General features: G+C 32.7%; 2 protein-coding genes across 2 annotated transcripts in view; both read left to right on the top strand.

Annotated features, from left to right (window-relative positions):
* The window catches only part of LOC126887197 (protein abrupt-like), a 285,519-nt gene that overhangs the window by 97,516 nt on the left and 172,236 nt on the right, over positions 1-15,767 (top strand). The gene's annotated exons all lie outside the window — the stretch shown is intronic.
* Positions 4,661-15,767, top strand: part of LOC126887195 (uncharacterized) — a 95,602-nt gene continuing 84,495 nt past the window's right edge. Inside the window, exon 1 of the mRNA XM_050654588.1 lies at positions 4,661-4,868. The gene's annotated coding sequence lies outside the window, so the exon portion shown is untranslated. The remainder of the gene's footprint in view (positions 4,869-15,767) is intronic.

Here is a 15,767-nt window from a genome sequence, read left to right as displayed (position 1 = left end):
ATAATGCAATTGTAAAAAACGGCCATTTTGGACATTTCGCAGGCTGTTTTGCAAATAACCAATTAACGAAATTAAACTTATTTATTTATTAAGCGCAACAGGCCTTGTAGGCTTAGGGATAAAATGTTTACATTTCTGATTACATAAATAATATAGTAAATAACTTAATATAACTTACATAACTTATAAATTTTATTTAAATACACTTCCACGAAATTAAACTTACTATACCTTAAATTGTATGTTTTTTAATTTACTACAACTTTTTATTAAAAAGTTTTTCTTTAAAATCAATATCCTAAGCTGCAAAATTAAAAATCTTTAAAAATTGCAAATTTAACAAATGAAAATCGCAATAAAAAAAAGCGCACAATATTTTTGGTTATATTTTAGTAGTTATTCCTGGCATCGTCCTTTACAATACCTGATAGGTTTCAAAAATTCCTGAATTATATCCTGAAATCGACCTATTTTTCACCCACAGCCTGGGGTAATGGTCTCCGATATGAGCGCAACCTAAGTGTGTGGTGTGCAAAAAAAACGAATCGGAATCATTTACCTAACGGGAGCGAGCATATCGATCGGCTGTACTGTACTAAATCTGTTTTGGGGGAACCACCGAACCACTACACGTCATATTAGGTGAATGCGTGGCGTGATATTTAGCGAAGTTACAACGTTTCAATTCGATAACCGATAACCGGATAACGCCGTATAGTGCAGTCACTGAAGGTGGTTATGAGCTATTACCTCCGATTTCGTTGAACCCCATCGATTTTTATGAAAATTGGTGGGTGGTTAGAGGATACCTCAGGGAACAAAGGTGACATAGTGCCAACTTGCGCTTTTTGCATTTTAGGGGTGAAATCCACCCCTTTCTTAAAAATTATTTTTTATATTTCTGAAAGTGCAGTCACTGAAGGTTTTTACCTCCGATTTCGTTGAACCTCCATCCATTTTCATAAAAATTGGTGAGTAGTTAGGGAATACCTCAAGAAACAAGAAAGGTGTGGTGCCAACTTGCGCTTATTGCATTTTAGTGGTGAAATCCACCCTTTTTTTATTTTTGTTTTGTTATATATCTGAAAGTGCAGTCAATGAAGGTTTCTAGCTCCGATTTCGTTGAACCTCCATAGATTTTCATGAAAATTGGTGATTAGTTAGAATATACCTCAGGCAACAAAAGGGATATGTTGCTAACTTGCGCTTTTATCATTTTAGGGGAGAACCCCACCATTTTTTTAAAATTATTTTTTATATTTCTGAAAGTACAGTCACTGAAGATTTTCACCTCCGATTTAGTGGAACGTCCATGGATTTTCATGAAAATTGGTGACTGGTTAGAGGATACTTCAAGAAATAAAAGTGATATGGTGCCAACTTGCGCTTTTTGCCTTTTAGGGGTGAATTCCACCCTTTTTTTAATGGTAAAAGTTCAGATTTCAGCGTTCTGGCGGAAGTAATATCATTCATATCGTTTAATGGAATAAAATAAATATTTTTTAACATGTATGTAAATGCATGATTTATAATTTTAATTAATTTTTCAGCCCTTTTAGCAACCACCCCTGTAATCGAAAATCATGAAAAAAATTTCACGTAATATATTGTTGTTGCAATTAATGTTTGTCAAAAAACCACAATAACTCACAAATAAAAGCAGTTAGGTATGTGGAATACTTGGAATACAGGGTGTGAATATTGCTATGAAATTAACAAAAAAAAAATTATCTTTTAAACTACTTCGTCTAACATTACAAAACCTTATATTTTAAAAAAGAAAACATCGAGAAGAATCCAAAAATGTCAAAATATACAAGGTGTTCTATTAAAAAAAAAAGATAAGTTTGTTTCAACCTTTCAATACGGGTAGCCCTGTATATTTGGAAATATTTTTAAATTCTGGTCTTATCTATGCCCCAGTTCCATCTAAAAAATTTTTTTTTCGTATCTTTTACTACAAACGAGTAATTGTACTTCTCCGCACCCTTTATACAGTGCTAGTCAAAAGTCCGTACCCCCCCTCGTATCTTTTGAACGGTTATACTTATAATAGTGAAATTTGGAGGGAGGAAATAAACGGTTGTAGGCGTCTTAACTAGTCATGACAGGTGACGTAATAGTGACAGATGACGTTGCAGCGCCACCATGACAGATAATTTTAAATGGGACTTTATGGCAAGTGATACCTCGTTTGAAAGGTATTGAAAATATCTATTCGGTCATACTAATTTGTTTGAGTTTAAGCTAATTTTGATGAATAAATAAAATAATAATAAAATTGTAGTTTCGCATTTAATTAATAAAAATTCAAACCTCCGCCTATGATTACTTGTCAAAAGGGTTGACGTTGACGTAAAAACTATTAGAAAACTGAAAAACGTGAACTTTTTTGACAAAAAACCATAGGCAGACATTTGAATTTTTATTAATTAAATGCGAAACTACAATTTTATATTTATTTCATTTATTCACCAAAATCAAAATCAATTTATATCCAAAAAAATTAGTATGACTGAATAGGTATTTTGAATATCTTTCAAATGAGGTATTACTTGCCATAAGATCCCATTTAAAATTATCTGTCACAGTGGCGCTATAAAGTCATCTGTCACTATTTGTACGAGAGTACGGACTTTTGACTAGCACTGTATATACAAAATCTCTGCTACAAAAATTTTTCCAAAAAAATGTTATTGGTTTTTTAGAATAACTCCGTTAATTTTTATGATGTCAGGTTTATCTGACAATCGGTTTAAAGATAATTGCAAGGACTATAACATGGTATTAAACTTAATCTTCTAAATCCATTATTTTTTAAAAGACAAAAGGTTAAAGGGCCCCGGTTACATGGTACTCACAGTAAAATTTAGGCTTTAAACGTTTCTATCTCGGTTATTTTTTATCATACAAAAATTAAAAGATAACTAAAAGCTTTAACAAACTAAAAATTAAAATTTAGGTCTCTATCATTTCTTCCGTATATCGAGTATTTGTGGAGTTCTTATCAAAAGAAAATTTAGGAAAATTTGAAAAATTCTGATTTTTTTTAAATCATATTTTTTCCAAAATGTTAATTCTAAACCAGTCAAAATTTTTGAAGTCATTACACGTGTTGGAATAAATAAAGTTTTATACTGATTACTCTAAATTTTAATTTTTGTTGAAATGGCGTATCTTTTATTTTTCATTTTTTCCTAAAAATTCGAAAGGGTCCTATTATTTCTTTCATAACTTACTTACTTTAAATCCTATTAACTTTTTCTGCAGCTTTTTTGATAGCTGTTTCTAGTGCTTTAAAAAATGTTGAGTAGCTATATTTAATAAAATGCATCGTTTTCCTGTTGTTTAAGCTTGAATACTTAGATTTGAGTACTCGCCGAAAAAAATATACATTCAGTTACCTACCTATAACTTACTTTGTGCTTGTACTAAAAGGTTTTTGTAATAACATGTTTATTTTATTTTTTATTAGCTTTATATTGTTAATAACAACTTTTCTGAAGAAACTTACTGTTTTTGAGTTATTTACGAAAAACCATGTTAAAACAAGCATTTTTTTCAAGAAAAATCAAAATTTTTGAGCTTGAATAACTCAGAAACTATTTATTTATTTGAATAACTTTATACAACAAATTTTGCCTAAAATTAGACCCTCTATCTATTTCTGGGGGTATTTTTAATAAAATAATTTCCACCCCTGAAAAGGGTGGCATCCCCCCTCAGAGTATAAGCGCAAATTGGCACCATGTCACCTTTTATTTCTTGAGGTATCTTCTAACTACTCACCAATTTTCATAAAGATCGATGGAGGTTCAACGAAATCGGAGGTGAAAGGTGAAAACCTTCAGTGACTGCACTAGTACGCCGTTCTTTGGTGTGAGAGTGTGAGTGTGGGAGTGAAATTGGAATTAAAACTATTGGATTCAGCGATGCCAACCCTACCGATTTTTCGGTAGATTTACCGATTTAGACAGCAATCTACCGATTTACCGATTTTCAACCTCATTTACCGATTTTTATTTTTTATTATTATACTACTTGTACTACTTCAATTTTTGTTTGTGTTCCTATAAAAAATATGTATGTTACATGCCGTACATGCTACATTTTTAACAACAAATTCAGCAATCTTACCTCGGAAAATCCCCTACCCACATCACGAATACACGTCCGTAAAATTAGCTGTGAGGGAAAGTACATAATACTATAATACCTACATACTTATTGCTATATGGGAATACCCTATTTATGTAGAGCAAAACCATTTAATTGGTCTTGGTCTTGGAAAAAATATAGTTATCTTTCGGTTTTATTCAAGCGGAGTGAAAATTAAATAAAATAAATCGAATCGGATCGAATCGAATGGGATCAAATCGAAACGAATTGAATCTAATCGAATATAATCGCATCGATAAGAAGTAAATATTTGCTTCTGTCGACACTCCGCAAGTGCCGTGTCCTTTTTTTCATAATTATTTTACTTTTTCTAACATAATTTTAACTGTTCTGTATCTTTTTTGTTAAACAAATTACATTTTTTTAAATATGCCGCCTTTTTTTTGAATCTTCCGATTTTTACCGATTTTTTTTGTATCAACCTACCGATTTCAGAAATTTTAGGTTGGCAACGCTGATTGGATTGGAACTATTGGAAGTTTAGGTAGAAGTCTAGAAGTTTAGAAGTTACCAAGTTACAGTTACATTTAGTTGAGTTGAGAGAGCACTCAAAGGTCGTAGGACGAGCTGTCAAGGTTATCTAGAAACATTTTAATTGCGGGAACCTTAAGTTTATAGTGCTTTTTTTCAAATTAAGAACTGTAAAAGACAAGCTGAACCGATTAAACTGTCACTTATTTTAATTTCAAGTAAGTATTACGACTTCGTTACTTAAACGTGTACCTAATCAGAGCCGTGCGGTATATATTTTATATATTATATTATGCAAGTCTTCGAAATGCTGCTCCTTAAATATTATTGAAACTTCTTTTATTTTAAAAACAAAACATACTTCAGGCGCAAAATTTCGGGCTAATACGTTTTAAATGCATTAATTTTTTTCGAATCCTGAGAAAACTATTAAATAATTAAAAAAAATTTAATCGTAGCGTAGAATGGAAGATTACATTATTACTTAGGGCCGAAAGTCCCTGAAAACTTCTATAATGTTCATTTCAATAAGTTACAGGGGTGAAAAAAAAAGACAATTTAGTGTGATTTTTAATTTCAAATATTTCGTTCAAAAGAAAATGTTTGTTTAGTCTAAGGAACTTTCACTTTTGTTTATTCTAATGTAAACTTTCATTCTGCGTTTAAAATTTTCAAAAATATTTATTAGTTTTTTGAGGATTCTAAAAGAAGGAATGCTTTTAAAAAGCCTTAAACCGAAATTTTGCGCCTACGCTCTTAAATGAAATATGTACATATTAACATTACATTAAAGAACATTACAAAAATTACAATTTTACCCTTCTGACTTTAATTTTGGCAATCTCATCAATCATATTATTGGTGTAGTCCTGTAGTCCAAAGTAGCAGCTAATTATGACTTTATTGAAATAAGTGCTAAATTTTTTAGTTTTGTTTTTCTTATGGAGTATTAATAATTTTTAATTTTGAAAAACTTCTTTCCCCACTAGCTACCGAGACAGGGAGTGTTAATAAAATTCTTATTGATACAACTACATTTGGGTATAAAAAATTAGGTTATTTTGGCAAAAAAAGTTAAAATTTCTAACTAAAGCTTTCACGGAGTATGGTATCATAATTTTGGATATATCACGCAATTCTTCTAGAAAATCATTTGCCTCTATATCAGATTTTTTCAAGATTCATACAATATTTTTCTAGTGTTTTATATTTCCCTCAATGAAAATATATAAAAATTTAAAAAATTTTATTATGAGTTTCTAGATGCGAATATTGATCACTCAAAGAATTAACGGCAGTGTCTAAAATGTAGATCAAAAAATTTATTTTAAATTTAGCTTCCTCAACAGTTTGTCCACAGATTTTTTGTAATCAAATAAACACGTTTTTTTGTCCTGGCTCGAATTTGATTTGCGGCTGGAAATTCGGAACTTATATCAACGTTTTCTGCAATTTCATTAGCAGTAATTTTCATTTGGTCATAGCCAGATTGTCTGTAACTTTTCATTTTTTTTATAGTTTCTTACAAAATTTTTACACAATCTGGATATTTTTTTATTTTACTGAATATGCCGCCCTCCTTGTGATGCCGCTTGATGCGATTGCCTCGCCGCATCATAGCACGGCACGGCCCTGTACCTAATGTAGCTATAGCTATTTTACAGATGTTTTTGCACATTCGTTACCATTTTTTACTTTATGCATGCAAGATAAAAGATATTTAGATATCAGTTTGTTATACAGGGTAGGCCAAAGGTGGTAGTAATTAGATTTTAAGGAAATGACGAAAAAAGTCGATTTTTGATCTAAGGGGATGAAGGGGATCTTTTAACACATTTTTACGATACATACATACGTCATTTGTCAACCCCCTCCCTTCCACTTCTTCATCCCCTTATTTTTAAATAGGAAGTATACCATGTGCGGCACATCATTAGAAAGTCATTTAGATGGAGTATTCAGAGATAGCGACCGTCCAAGGTTTTTTTCGATAACGTTTTTTCACCGTCTCGTCTGCGTCTTTGCAAAAAAACTGTCTAATTCATCTGAAGTACAACCCCTCTTTAAAAATGAAACGTAACGCCTATGGTTTGCTAATACAGTACGTAAATCGTTCATCTGGACATAGGGAATATACATTGCGAGAATTGTGGCAACTGCGCTAACCTGTGTTATTTGAAGCTTCTGTTCGAGTACGAGTTTTTGGTGCAATAGAGCTGTTAGAACGAATAGAATGAGTGAGTTTTAAAGCAAGGCTGTCCATAAATAAATAAAAAACAAAGTTTATGATTAACGAGTTATTAATTTTACTTTAATTTTTAAAATATTTTTTATTTAAAAATTAATTTTAAATTAAACGGTTTTCTCATTCCCTTAGGCTAAAAATATTTAGTTACTATATTGTCATAATTTTGACGTTTATTTGTGTCAGTAGAAACAATTTTGAGGTTAGTATTGTCATCGGTAGAGCTCAGTTGCCACAATCATCTCAATATAATACAATGTATGTATTTATGTATCTAAATATATACAATGTATGTTCCCTATGTCCAGCTGAACAATTTACGTACTGTATATCATTTTTTCTGTCACGTCAAAAGTAAATGTGACGTGACAAGAAAAATTACATGTTAGAAAACCATAGGCGTTACGTTTCGTTTTTAAGAGGTGTTGTACTTCAAATGAATTGACTTTTTTTTCAAAGGCGGTGCATGGTGCAAATATCGAAAAAAAAATAGTGAAGGATCGGTATGTCTGAATACTCCATCTCAATGTCTTTCTAATGATGTCCCGCATATGGTATATTCCCTATTTAAAAATAAGGCGTTGGGGAAGTGGAAGGGAGGGTTGACATTCGACAGCTGTATGTATCGTAAAAATGTGTCCCCCTTAAAACAAATATCGACCTGTTTCGTTATCTCCTTAAAATCTTAATAACTACTGCCAAATATCGAGGTGGACTATTTTCTTTGGCCCACCCTGTATATATTTTCAAAAAACCCTGTACCACATAGTAGTGTAGGCAAGGGCGCCCATATAAAAATTTTTAGGGGGGGCCAAACGTGAAGATGTTGCACATTACATTTTGTATATTTCGGATGACAATATATACAGTAGACTCTCTCTATAACGAAGACGGGTATAACGAGGTTTCGCTTATAACGAGGTATATTAGGTGTCCCATGAAATTTCTATTGAACTATAACGCTCTATAACGAGGCATATTTGGTTACAACGAGGAAAATTGAAATCGAAGAATACGTGTCTTTACCTGTTTTTAGCGTTGTAATGGTCATAAATAAATAAATGCCCCAACTGCCTGTACATAGAAATGCCCAACATCTGTCTTATTATCGAGGCCAGTGCTGTAATAAACTCGGCCACCTGTAATAAACTTCTGTCTGTTTATCGACCGATATTGAATATTATAGGAAATTTACAATTTATGACGGCGAAGTCTCATTGTTCACTGTTCAGGTTGACCATCGACATCTAATAAACTACGTAAGAGGCATCAAAACATTTCATTATTATTGTTGTTTGATATAACGAAATCCGCTTATAACGAGATAATTAGTCCACCATTTCAGTTCTCGTTATAGAGGGAGTCTACTGTAGTTTAAACCACCTAAAAAACCTAGTTTGAACCCTGTTGTGAGAAATTATTCATACATTTAAATACTAGACCAAGTTTTTAAATGGAAATGTCATGGCTACCACAAAAGTTGCGCCTCTCTTTAAAACCCGTTTGAAAAGAATACAATGCTTGCAAAGCCCTGCCTTCAACTTTGGCGAGTAGACTAACCATGAGTATGTGTCGAACCAAGTTTTTACTTTAAAATCTTAAAAAGGAGAGCCCCCTTTATTTTTGCAGATATAGAATCCTTATGAAAAATAAGTCACATATATTCCAAACATTTTTAGAATCGTTGATAGATGGCGCAAGTAAATCGCATTTTTCGATTATAGCGCCATCCGTCAATTCTAAAAAAAGTTTCGAATAAATATTACTTATTTTTTGAGGAGGAAACTCAATCTGTAATAAAAAACGGGGGTTCCTATTTAAGATTTTGAAGTTAACTCTCACCCCACCTCCAGAGTGTGGAATGAAAAATCCTGTTTGGTGTCATTCTATAGATTTTTGAAAAATATTAAACACATGTTTTTTAGTTTTTCATTTGGAAGTATATTTCTCGAGATATTAGACCGTTTCTATAATTTTGCTATGGTATCACGATATATCGATTTTTCCGATTATAGCGCTATCTATCCACAATTCGCAAAATGGCTCGAATAAAATTTGCTTATTTTTACAAGGAAAATCCAAATCTGCAACAAAAATTAGGGATTCCATTTAAGATTTTAAAGTTACCCCCCGCTACACACCCAGGGGTTGAAGTGGTGGACTTGTTTAGTGTCATCGCATAGATTTTTGAGAAATATTTAACACATATTTTTCAGTTTTTCGATCCGATGTTCATTTCGCGAATTATTCGACCTTTCCGCTACTTTTGGGACACCCTGTATATAACACTCATTCGTCATGAAAGATCACCTGTTTTTCATTTAAATAAAATTGTTGTGTTCATCATAATGTACACTTTAAAAATAATCTACTTACTAAAAAATACTTTTGCAAACTAAAATTTGACTAACTATGTTCAATAAATTTATTTCTGTTAATAATAAAGATGATTCTATTGGGACCGTGCAAGTTCGGCAAAGCGACCTCTATTTCTACGCTCTCTACTTTTATTCGCACTTTTAATTATATTTGCCAATTATATTAGTCCTAGCTGCTGGATAATTGTCAAGACCATAGTCCAAAAAAATAATAAGAAGAAAAAATAAGATGCAGGTTATGTTTAGCAAACGTAAACAATTGTATGTAGTAAATAAAATCAGTTATTAAAATGCAGTACTGTAAGCAAAATACAATTAATTAAATTTACCTTTATATAATAATTGCATATCATATCAATATTGTGGAGCAATATATAATTTTTCTGCGTCAATGACAGAAGGTATGAAATATACGTCAATTTGACAATTTCAATTGACAATATGAATTATTTAAGATACATAGTTGCAATATTTCTCCGCGACTCGCGCACGGTCGTTTCTCGTTTCCCTTTCCAAGTACTTGCACACCGCGAATTCGGTGTACACAAAACTTAATATTATAGAAAATAAATATAATCACAGATTTTACACTTTATCTTTATAGTGCCAGTTCTCAAAGACGAATGGCTCATTAGTGATTATCGGTCAGAGATCGGATTTCTTGCTGATATGATTTTCTTTGCACTATTAAAATGATTCATTTAATTTGTAATTTTGGGTGTCGGTTACAGTATATATTATGTTCCCACGCTTCTAATCTCTTTCAATGTTTTCGTTAATAGCATACCTTGACTGTGCGAAATGTGTATTATGCACATTCCATATAGACCGCTGTCGCAGAGACACAGATTTTCTGTTAAACTATTAATTACCCAATATGTGAATTATTTTATTAATAAATAATGTTGTTTCCAATTTATCTCTCAAAATTATCCAATAATTTTTTGACAAAAATACGTTTATGTAATATAAATTTAATTTTTGTTCTTTCCCGAAAAGATAGGGGGGCCACGCCCCCCCCCCCCGCCCGTGTGTATGGGCGCCTATGAGTGTAGGGCGACAATACATTATAAGTAATACAATACAAAAACAACTTAACCCTCGTAAGGCGGTGCCCCCAGACCTCGTTTTTCTCACCTATCTTTTTTAATATATTTTTTTAATTTTGTCCATTTTTCTGTTCGTATTAAATTCAATTCTAAACATATTCCACCCATTACAGCATTTAAAACTCTTTGCGTTTACGTGCTTTTTGGAAAAAATGACTTTTGGGTGCAAATGATGAAAATTTCGTATCCTGAATTGGACGTTTCTGATGTTCCACCTGGAGCTAATAGAGCTACGGAACAAGGTCGGTGTTACTTATGTCAGAGAAAAAAGACCGAAAGTCCCGGCATAACCGTATTGTGTGTAAAAACTTTGTGTTGCTCATTCTGTGAAAAATTTCATGTGTTTGTCTTGCGATGATATTTTTTTAAGAAGAAATGAGTATTTTTTGTAAAAATATGTTCCGTACTATAATAAATAAGTCCTAATTATCTTTCAAATTAATTTCCCCGACGTTCACATATAAAAAAATTGATATACAGATGGGTGCAAATGCACCCCGCACCGTTGTTTACGTAAGAATCTAAGCACCGCCTTACGAGGGTTAATATTAATATACAACTTTATCTTAAGCCACTTTTACATAGGTGAATATTATTAAAGCAATACCGATATTGATGAATAGATTGAACGTGTAAGGAATACATTGAAACAATAATTCTTCTTCTTCATCAGCCTTAAGTAATCCATCTTTGGACATAGGCCTCCCCCAATTCAATCCAGTGTTTTCTATTTTGCGACACTTGCTTCCACTTCTGTCCTCCAATCTTCTTAATGTCATCAGCCCATCACATTTGCGGCCTTCCTCGATTCTCCTTCCTAACCATGGTCTCCCATTGTTCTATGAAACAATAATATCATTGAAAAAAACTTGCATAAACTTAACTTAACGACGTTCTACACCTTCGTTGCGGGGTATGCCTCTCAGAGGAAAGGGGGAAACTTATATGCAAGCGAAAGTTGGTAACAATGCATTTATAGCAGAATACTCAAATCATATGTTTCAGTATTAAATACTTTATAAAAATAAATTATAATAAATTACGGAAATTACGGAATAAACTACGGAATTAATTATAATAAATAAATTAAAAATAAATGGTACGGTAAACTATCCCCATTTTTTAATACATATGTTGTTCCTTACAAAAAAACCTTTAATTTAAGCACAAATAATTAAAAATCTGGGGTCAGATTTTTTGGGTCAAAAGTTATTAACTTTTTAAGAATTCCCATAAGAGCCCATGTTAAAACTTAACTTTGACCCTTAATAGTAATTAAACGCCACGATAAAACAATTTTTAAAAAATCAAGTCTTAGTTTTTTGAAGTAAACTATAACATACTAACATTTCATGCAAATCCTTAATTCTTTGCCGAAGGTGTAGAACGTCGATAAACAAGTAACTAATATTCTGCTATATACTTATATTATGTACAAATTTGACCGATTCCTTCTTATTTTTGGCCAGCGTCCTTGCTTCTATCCATGTTGTCCCCTTTTTTCGAATACAGTAGAACCCCACAAATCCGAACTAATTGGGGGACAGCCTGTGGATTCCGAAAAGTTCGCATTATACGAAAATTATCCTAAATAATAATTCAAAGCTTTCGTTGTCTATTGTTGACTACAAGAGAATCGAAGTCAGTTTATGTAACCTATGCACTACGTATAAAATATATTATATTCATTTTTAAGAAATTTTAAAATGTCGAATTCTATTAATCCTACATTGTTCAATTTTCTGGTTTTACTCTCTATAATACACATGTTTTTAAGTTTTTGTGTTGAATTTTTTAATTTTTTTCACTTTCCGTTGGTTCGGATTTGCCGAATGTTCGGATTAGCGGGGTTCGGATTTGCGGGGTTCTACTGTATTTTTTCTAGGGTTCTATCTATACCATGTTTGACGTTGGCCTTTCTTCTTTTTTCTTTGCGTTTTTGCCAACCAAATTTCTTTCCTTCTTTCTTTTATTTGAGTGTTCCGCAGTCTATCTCTTTTAGTAACTGCTCGAACTTGTTATGTAATTTATTTAATTCAAAATAAATTTTACTGTTGCCCAAAAACAGAAAAAAATGTTTATTTCATAAATAAACATTGCTCTTCGCTTAAATTACATGTTCAAACTTTCAAGAGGCAGGTTTGCTGGCGGGAACTGGCTTGAACATTGAATTTAATCGGAGAGCAATGTTTATTTGTGAAATATGAATTTTTTTCTGTTTTTGGGCAACAGTAAAATTTATTTTGCATTAAATAAATTACATACATTCTTTTTTTTTTGTCAAATAATTTAATTAAAATTTTTTTGACACCCTGTACAAATAATTATGTAAATGTTTATATTACTAAATAGAGAATTGAATGACCTTTCAAATCAGCTAGCACACGACCCCTATTCCCATTTAAAAAATCATCGATTACGTCATCACGCCCAGATGCATGACGTCACTAGTATGACATATATGCCAAAATATCATAATTTAAAAATAAAAATCGACGTGTTTCGACTTAAAGTCGCCGGTTTACGAAATAACGAATTTATTCCTTTCATTTGCACCATACTGTATATTGACTTCTTCTTCTTCTTCTTTTTTTATGTAGACATGACTGTCTGTTTTTCAATGTGCCTCCAGTAAGTTGTCATTCCATCTTTTTTGTGGTCTTCCCACTGATCGTCTTCCTCTTCCTATTGGGGAACCGTCTCTCGCCGTCCTTACTACTCTATTTATGGTTGTCATTGGGCTTATGTGGTCGTTCCATTCTACTTTTCTGTTTTTCACCCAGTTATTATTGTTGTCCACCTTGCACTCCGTCGTATATCTGCACTTATAGCTCTATCCCATAGTGTCTTACCATCGATTTTTCGCAGTGTTTTTATATCTGCTGGTTCTAGCATTATTTTTGTCCTTTCTGTGTCAGGTCGTGTTTCTGCCGCATATGTCATTATTGGTCTGATGACTGTTTTGTAAATTCTGCCTTTCACTTCTTTTTTTTCGGCTCTGTTTGCTTTATTCACCTGAACCTGATTTCCCACTTCTGTTTCGAGCTTTCCGTAGCTAGATAGTTTGATGCCTAGTCGGCGCACACAGTGGAGGCGGTTTCCGCTAGCGGGCAACGCTAGCGGGACCCGCTTTTAAACGTTTTCAAAAAGAATGCACGTCTTTAAATGTACACGAACATAGTCAAAGCAGGTCCGCGCGGTCCAACCGCCTCAACCCGCCTGACCGCTTTTGCTAGAATGAGAATTTAGTTTTTTCCGCGCGGTTTTAATGTTTACTGCAATGATAATTTAGTTTATTGGCTCTTTTATAATAAGAATTAATAGTTCTCCATGGATTAATTTTACAAATAATTGTACATTATAAATAACAAAAGTAATAAAGTCAATCTTATTGAAACCGTAATTTTGTGTGACTTAGGTATTTCTAAAACCATTCCAGTATTAACTATTAACTAAATCAGTACTTGAAAAATAAATTTACAACAAAACTACTTACCTCAATGTTATAACAAGCCTTTCTTCCGGAAGGATAGCCTTCTTATGTAAATTACACCAGTTTTTAATTAAACGATACTCCTTCTTCTTCTTAAAGTGCCTATCCGTTCCGGATGTTGGCGATCATCATGGCTATCTTGACTTTGTCTACCGCAGCGCGGAACAGTTCAGTGGTAGTGGTATTATACCACTTTTGTAAATTTTGAAGCCAGGAAATGCGTCTTCTTCCCGGTCCTCTTTTACCATTTACATACCTTCCCTTGGAGAATCAGTTGGAGAAGGCCGCAACGTTCTTGATTTCTCATTACATGTCCTAGATATTCTAATTTTTTTGTTTTGATGGTTATGAGAAATTCATACTCTTTCCCCATTCTACGCAGGAATTCCACGTTAGTAATTCGGTCAACGCAGGATATACGTAAGATGCTCCTATAACACCGCATTTCGAAAGCTTCGAGCCGATTCATAGATGTAACAGTTAGTGTCCAAGCTTCCATTCCGTAGAGCAGAACTGTGAATATATAGCATTTCAACAGACGGTATTTTGTTTTTAATGATATGTCTCGACTGTTGAAAATGGGTCTCATTCTAAAGTATGCTGCTTTCGCTTTTATTATTCGCTGTTTAATTTCTGAGTAGTCCCATTCGCTATTTAAATTCGTCCCCAGATATGTATATTCTCAACTCTTTCGATAATCTGTTGGTTGACTGTAAGTTGAGCGTTTAATATTGTTTTTAACGATACTCCACTTTCTCCAAAATATATTTAAAAGTCTCTTGAGTCATTCTCATATACTGGAAGAATCGTTCATTATCTTTTAATTTTTGAAATAGATGATGATATTCTCCATAAATTAATCTTTCTCGATTAATAGGATGTACATCAACTCTCTTTCTTTTCAGTTTAGTCAAAACAGAATCTAAAGCAATTATATCATCATCGGAAGACGAGATTTTGCTACAAGTAGTAGACGCAACTGCCAGATTTGGACGATCTCTCTCGCTTTTACCCGTCTTCACTGTGTTACCATACCCGCGCGCGAGAACCGCGCGGTTTGCCCGCTAGCGGAAACCGCTTTCACTATGTGTGCCGCCCTATGCATTTAGTCTTTTTTGGGGAAATTAACGTGTTAAATTTTCTAGCGGTTATATTCTTCCGTTATACTTCTACGGTCTTCTATTCTAACCTTCTACTACTGACGTGTACTTTTCTGAAACATAACTACTGATGTGGTGCCATGTAGACCCCATGTAATTTCTATTTGGTATTCCAACATTTTTTTAAAATATGACAAATTATGTTTAGTGCAGTCACTGAAGGTGGATATGAGCTATTACCTCCGATTTCGTTGAACCTCCATAGATTTGCATGAAAATTGGTGGGTGGTTAGAGGATATTTCAAGGAACAAAGGTGACATGGTGCCAACTTGCGCTTTTACCCTGGGGGTGGATGCCACCCCTCCTCGGGGGTGAAAATTATTTTATTAAAAGTAACCCCACAATTCGATAGAGGGACAAATTATAAGCCAAATTTGTTATATAAAGTTATTAAAATAAATCAGAACTATTTGAGTTATTAAAGATCAAAGATTTTAATTTTTCGTAAGAAAAATAAATGTTTTTAACCGATTTTTCATAAATAACTCAAAAACTATAAGTTTTTACAAAAAAGTTATTATCAAAATTGAGGCTAATAAAAAATCAGATAAACTTCCTACTAGAAAAATCTTTCGATGTTAACGAAAAGTGAGTTATAGCTATAGGTAATTGAATGTAAATTTTTTTCGTCGAATACCCAAATCTAACCATTAAAGCTTAAATACCGGAAAAACAATGCATTTTATAACATAAACTTATTAAACATTTGTCAAAGTTCTTAGAAATATCTA

The sequence above is a fragment of the Diabrotica virgifera genome, chromosome 6 (genome assembly GCF_917563875.1).
Source record: "Diabrotica virgifera virgifera chromosome 6, PGI_DIABVI_V3a".
NCBI classification, from domain to species: Eukaryota; Metazoa; Arthropoda; class Insecta; order Coleoptera; family Chrysomelidae; genus Diabrotica; species Diabrotica virgifera.
The sequence above is the reverse complement of the archived record's forward strand: the minus strand, read 5'-3'. Positions and strand labels throughout refer to the sequence as shown.